Here is a 6369-nt window from a genome sequence, read left to right as displayed (position 1 = left end):
AACATAACCCCGATGATTTAGGATAGGGTGAGTTGTAGAGATTTCTTTAGGGTGTGTTGCACTTTTAGAATGGTTCTCGAACAAGGTTCTTATTAGGGTTTGGTTATATTAGTATCATAACAAGTGATATAATGCATCATAACAATCATGCACACAAAGGAATGGTGGTTGCATATATAACAAGCCAACAGTAGTTGTCAGTTTTAAGTTCTACAGGACATGGTTGATGATTACTTATATTATACTTCAAAAGAATAACTTTTGAAGAACATGTTTCTTAATATCAAGAAGTGCTACAAATAGGAGCTATGTGCTTCTAGGGTTTAATATGATCTCCAATTTAGTTACTTAGGTAGGTATTAGATGGATCTTAACGAGGTTAGATTCATTGAGTAAGGAATAGTTGGTTCTTGAACGAAGTGGTTCAATATCCTCTAGTTATGGTAGGGTTTAGTGGAATATGAGCATATAAGGTAAGTAACTCTACATGGATGCTACTTTAGTTGATCAAGGTGGTGTGATGCTAATTATTAGTGATGATTAATGGTGATGACCTGAAACTAACAAGTTAAGGTTCCCCTGTATTAGGTACTACTTTAGGCCTTAGAGTTCATTAGAATTGTCACATGAAATGAACAATTATACTTGCACTTGTGGTTGTGTTGTTTTAGTAGAAAATGGGCATGTATTTACTTTCTTAGTATTGATCCATGAGTAAGGTTAAGTTCATATGATCAAATTTCATAAGCTCCTAGGGTTTTAGAGTGTTACATAAAATGATGGATAATGGTTATTTGGTTAGGTATCATTCTCATAATTGGTGTCTACAAGTAACACATCACTCTACCTATAACCTTCTACTTAATATCCAACCATAAAGATCCTACTTGTAAGTATCAAACATGTTCATGCAAAGTAAGTCAAACAATTTCATTTGGCTCAAAGATGTTTAAGAGTATGACTTAAAGTGTTGTTAAAGTTTTGTGTCTTTTAGATGAGAGTACCAACTTCTAATATTTTTTTATAACAGAATAAAGTTATAATACTTGATGTCATATTTAGGTTTAAGGACTTTATTTTTAAGGTTTTAAGAATTTTCTAAAGTATCTTGGATTTAATTTACTAACTTGGGTGAAGGGAAACATTCCTTACAAATATAATTCGGTACTAGAATATAATTTAAAACTAATTAGTATTTACGTTTGATTTTATGGAATTTCTTATATGCCATTTTTAATAAAAATCACATTCTAAGTTTAAACCATGTTTAAATTATTTGGAAAGTATTTATTACAGATTAAGGTCGAAATAATATTTTAAGCATTTTAGAAATTCAATTTAATACTAACATGAATAATGTTCCCAATTCAATTTAATACAACATATATTTAGTTTTAAATACTTGTTTGGTATTTGTGTAGAGAAACTTTTATAGTTTTAAATTTGTGACCAAATAATGATACTAGCTTACATTAATATAGGTATGATGCATATTATAATTTAATTAACTTAGTTAAGACACGAATATAAACACACTAATGGATTAATTATTAGGATTATAATTAATTGCCCAATTAGTATTCACGTATGAATACTAGACTAGTTCATTGGACCAGAGCTAATTTGGGTTAGTATCACACATACACGCAATGACCCACATGAGTACATGACTCGGTCATACCAGCCCATACACGAACGAGTCCAACACAATGCAACGCCTCACGGTCTCTCTCACGCTCTCATTCCTATCTCCTTTCTCCTCCACGAGCACGAACGCGACCTGGCCTCCTCCTAGCGATGCTGCGATCCAGGCCGCCGACGGCCGCATATGCCGCCGCCGGCCGCCGATTCGGCCTCACCGCGGTATCATCTACCGATTCTCGCCCGCCTTGCTGCCTCCCCGCTCAAACGCGGCCGCCCGCGAGGAAACCCTAGCCATGGCTCGGGCTCGTTGTTGCGGGCATGGTGGTTGCCGGTCCCGGCTATCGCGCCTTCTGCTGCTCCGCCAAGACGCCTCCTCGTCGATCCCTACATCGATTATCCCGACGCCGACGACCATCTCCTGGTCCCCTGCGTCGATCTGCTCGGTGTGGTGATGGTGGTGTGGTACTGTGATGCTGCTATGGTGCCTGCTGATGCGTTTACCTCGACTCCGACCTTGACGCCGGCTGGACAGCAATGGCTGCAACCTCGGCGCCTCGGTCCGCTGCCTCGTGATCTTGCTGTTGTGGTACTGGGTGTTGGTTTGCGCTGGTCATGATGGAGCTTATGCTGCTGCAACACGTACATCTCCTAGGCGCCGATGAGATGGCGCTGAAGGCGCTACCTCGGCGTCGACTACTTCTCCGATACGGCACTGTGAACTAAATCCTCCCCACTCAGCCTATGGTATGTGCTATATTCATAAACTAGATCATGAAAGCGCGCGTTGCCGCGCCCGCCCATATTTATAGAAATGATAGCTATAGCTATGGTGTACAAACATATGAAAAGTTCACCTTTTTCTGAAAAAAATGGAAAATAAATTATTTTTATTTGGGTACAATCAGGTACATCTATATTGCAGACGGGGCCTCAATCGTGTGGGCTGCCAACATACATACTTTTATACAGGGCATATAAATGTTTTATTGTGGTTGAATTCCATCAGATTATTGTTTAGTATGATTTCATCGCGTTCGCCGAAGGTGATTAGTGGAAAGATAGTGACACGTTATGCCATTCGGTTACCACTGGTTATATTCTTCAATTAAAAACAATCAATTCAGTCACAAAGTGGAAAGTATATAGTGCATTGGTTGGCTTTTCATAAAGAACATACGGCACACATTTTAAGGAGAAAAACGACGTATATTGAAGATATGGACAAAGCTGAATCTTTACATAACAGAACATCATTATTTGGCACATACCCTTGGCAAAATATTAAAGAAACTGACTAAACACGAACAACCACTTCTAACCAGTCCAATTTCGCCCTTCAGTTGGATGCATGTCTTTAACAAAGTTGCATCATGCCAAATTTAATTTTCCTTTCTTTTGAAGAGGAACATTAGATGCAAAATACATTAAAAAAATGAGCACACAAATGCAATCTTGTAAATCATGATGGCTCGAGAATTGAATCGGCCGATCCAAAATATTACACCAACTGAAAATCAATATGTATGACATTTGAAGAAAGTTCAAAACAATGGACATGCAGTCTAGGATATAATTAGTAGTGTACAACTCTTGAAGAACCAACAACTAAATAAAATCAAATGGATCTAGAAATTGACTATGTTGAAAAACATTGTTTTCGAGCAGCCAACTTAAAGTTCATTCTTAACTCAGGAACACATGACATTTAATTTTGTATGTATACTCAATATGCTGATATAAAACTAAAAGAATAATATCCGGTGCAATGTAAACCTGAAATTTGAAAAATCATCATCACCTACAGGCTATACTCAAGTGAGTTCCCCATGGTTCTGCCTGGCTAATTTAGTTGATCATACTTTTATGTATAAAAGTGGTAGGAACATACACAAAAGATATCTAGTATTTTTACATCGTTGTGGTGGAGGCTCACAATGATGCTTATTTAGTTAGTAAGTATAATATATTCACGTTAACTTGGTACTACTAATCTCTGATCAGGTCATCTCACCAAGCAAAACACAAAATGGTAAGTAGCTGACCAAGGCTGGTGTAATGCTTTGTTGGTAGATATCTTACCAAGGTTCCTATTAGGTTGAGCAAAAAATATGCTAATATGAGGGTAAGAAAACTGACTTACCTATATTAGTCAAGCTGTACTAATTTCAACTCTTACCACCAGAACCACGCCATAAGAATGCCTGCAGTAACCTGCAATGAATAGTACTACCTCTGTCCATTTTTAGATGTCAAAATTTTGTCTAAATTCGAATGTATCTAGACATTTTTTAGGCATAGATACATCCAAATTTAGACGAACCACTGGTCATCTATTAATGGACGGAGGGAGTAATTAGCTACCAACTGTAACAGTAAGAAAGAAGGATAATAAGTTGTTGGAGACTGTCCTAGGAGAGTCCAGAATATTCCAGGGAGTAATAGTATATTAGTGTTGTCCTAGGAGTGCCTGGAACATTCCAGTGAATGTTGTAGTCTAGGCTAGTGTCCTACCAGATTCTAGAGTATTCCACTGTACTAGTTAACATGTACCTAGTTCAGCTATATATATATGAGGGTGTGGAGGACCTGAAGGGGTCCGCCCAACCGTAAACTATTTTCTCCCAAAAACTACATGGTATCGTAGCCGGAGGCAACGCCGGGTGGCTGCTGGTGGTGAATCGGCGCTCGCCGGCACAAGTGTATGAGCTGGAGCTGGGGCGTGTGCTGGCCGGAAGCGAGGAGGAGGAAGGAGAAGCCCGATGCGAAGTTCTCGCAGGTGAAGTATCGACTGGTGGAGCCCCGGTAAAGAGAATCGTTAGGAGAAACGACGACCGAGCACCGTCCCGGGAGCGGAGTAGAAGAGGAGAGAAGAGCTGATTGGAGCTAGTGTGTGTGCGGCCGTGGCTAGGAGAGGAAGCAGAGGGGCATTATCCGGAAGAGGAACCCGAGTGGTAGCCGCAGGTGGTTGCGGGGAATAGGTGTGCACCCGATTTGCATTTCTCCGAGGCGTTGTGATTGTTCGGATCATGGGGGAAAATCAAGGATTGGAGAAGACACTTGAGAAACCGGCCGAGCTTCTCACGGCCAAGGCAGTGGTGTATTATCATCACATAGTACAGCTTCAGAGCGGACCCGTAAGATTGAACTGCCATCCAATGAGATCAAGTTGGAAGGCGTAAAAAACTATTTGAGCTGGTCAAGAAGGGCTTTGCTCATCTTAAGGACTAAAGACTTGGAGAGCTATGTTGAGGGTAAAGCAGTACGAGCCAGGGGACAAGACATCTCCAAAATGGAAGGTGTGGAGTACTACTAATTCGCTGATTTTTGCGTGGCTGTTAAATTCCTTATCCCCAACAATTGCAACATCTGTGGAGATCCTCTCTAGTGCAGCTGAAGTATGGAAGACCTTAAAGAAATTGTATTCAGGTGAAGGGAATGTAATGTTGATGGCTGAAACAGAGGAGAGACTGAGTGAACCGAGACAAGAGGACAAGTCCGTGATGGAGTATGTCGCCGAACCGCAGCATTTGTGGGCTGATTTAGATCACTATGATCCTCCGGAGCTCCATCATGCGGATTGCATTGCTCGCTACTAGAAAGTGGATTGAACGCAGGCGAGTGATGAAATTTCGAAAGGCCTAAACTCCGAGTTCGAGGGAAGACGTGCCGCATTGTACCATCGGCCTTCACTTCCCACTCTAGAGGATGCCATAGCAGCGATCGCACGAGAAGAGGTCGGATTGAAGTTGACAAAGAGCAACACAACAACTCCATCTCGTCCAGCCTTCGTTGTAACCCAAAGCTTGGAGACTAGGGACTGCTTCAACTGTGGTGAGAATGGTCATTTGAGCCGAAATTGCACAGCCCCACGCAGGGGAATTCGGAGTAGAGGAAGAGGATATAATAGAGACGGATTAAGCAGAGGCAGAGGCCGAGGCCGAGGATACTCAAGTGGCCCTAGAGCAAATGTGGCATTCTCCGAAGAAGAATCCTCGGGCACATCTCATGAAGAGCTAAAGAAGGAAGCAAATGTGACTAATGATGGCGGTTATGGGGACTTCGGCTTCGACAAGTTCGCTCACCTTGCCTACACCGATGAAGGTAATTATGCCCATGCATCTACATCTTTGCATAAGTCTTGTTCAAATTGGATATTAGATTCCGGTGCATCAAAGCATGTTACGGGCACATTCAAAGAGTTCGATTCTTACACCCAATATCCACCCTCACATAAAGAAACTATTCAAACCGCCGATGGAACCTCTCAGCCCATCATAGGAGTGGGAACAGTTCGAGTGCACTCCCGCAATTAAGTTATCTTCTGTCCTTCACGTTCCTCGCCTTCCCGTAAGCCTTATTTCATTGAGTGCCTTGGTTGATGATATAGATTGTCGTGTAATGCTTGACCGCAAGATGTGTTTAATTCGAGAAAGGCCGATCGGAGAGAGGCTTGGGACCGGAACCGGGCATAAGGGACTCGTGGTATATGGACCGGGAGGTGACAAACGATGCAAGTATGTACTCGTACTAGCGAAGAATCGCGGGAGAGAAGGAAGCCATGGTGATGCTTCAACATTGTAGAATGGGACATTTGTCTTTTGAGGTTGTGCCTGATGTGATGTGTGGGGTGGATAAAAACAAATTAGTGTGTGATGCTTGTGAGTTTGGGAAACACACTAGAACATCCTATGTGAGTAGGGGACTCCGGAGTATCTCGCCTTTTGT

Source organism: Lolium rigidum, chromosome 6 (genome assembly GCF_022539505.1).
Source record: "Lolium rigidum isolate FL_2022 chromosome 6, APGP_CSIRO_Lrig_0.1, whole genome shotgun sequence".
Taxonomy (NCBI): Eukaryota; Viridiplantae; Streptophyta; class Magnoliopsida; order Poales; family Poaceae; genus Lolium; species Lolium rigidum.
The sequence above is the reverse complement of the archived record's forward strand: the minus strand, read 5'-3'. Positions refer to the sequence as shown.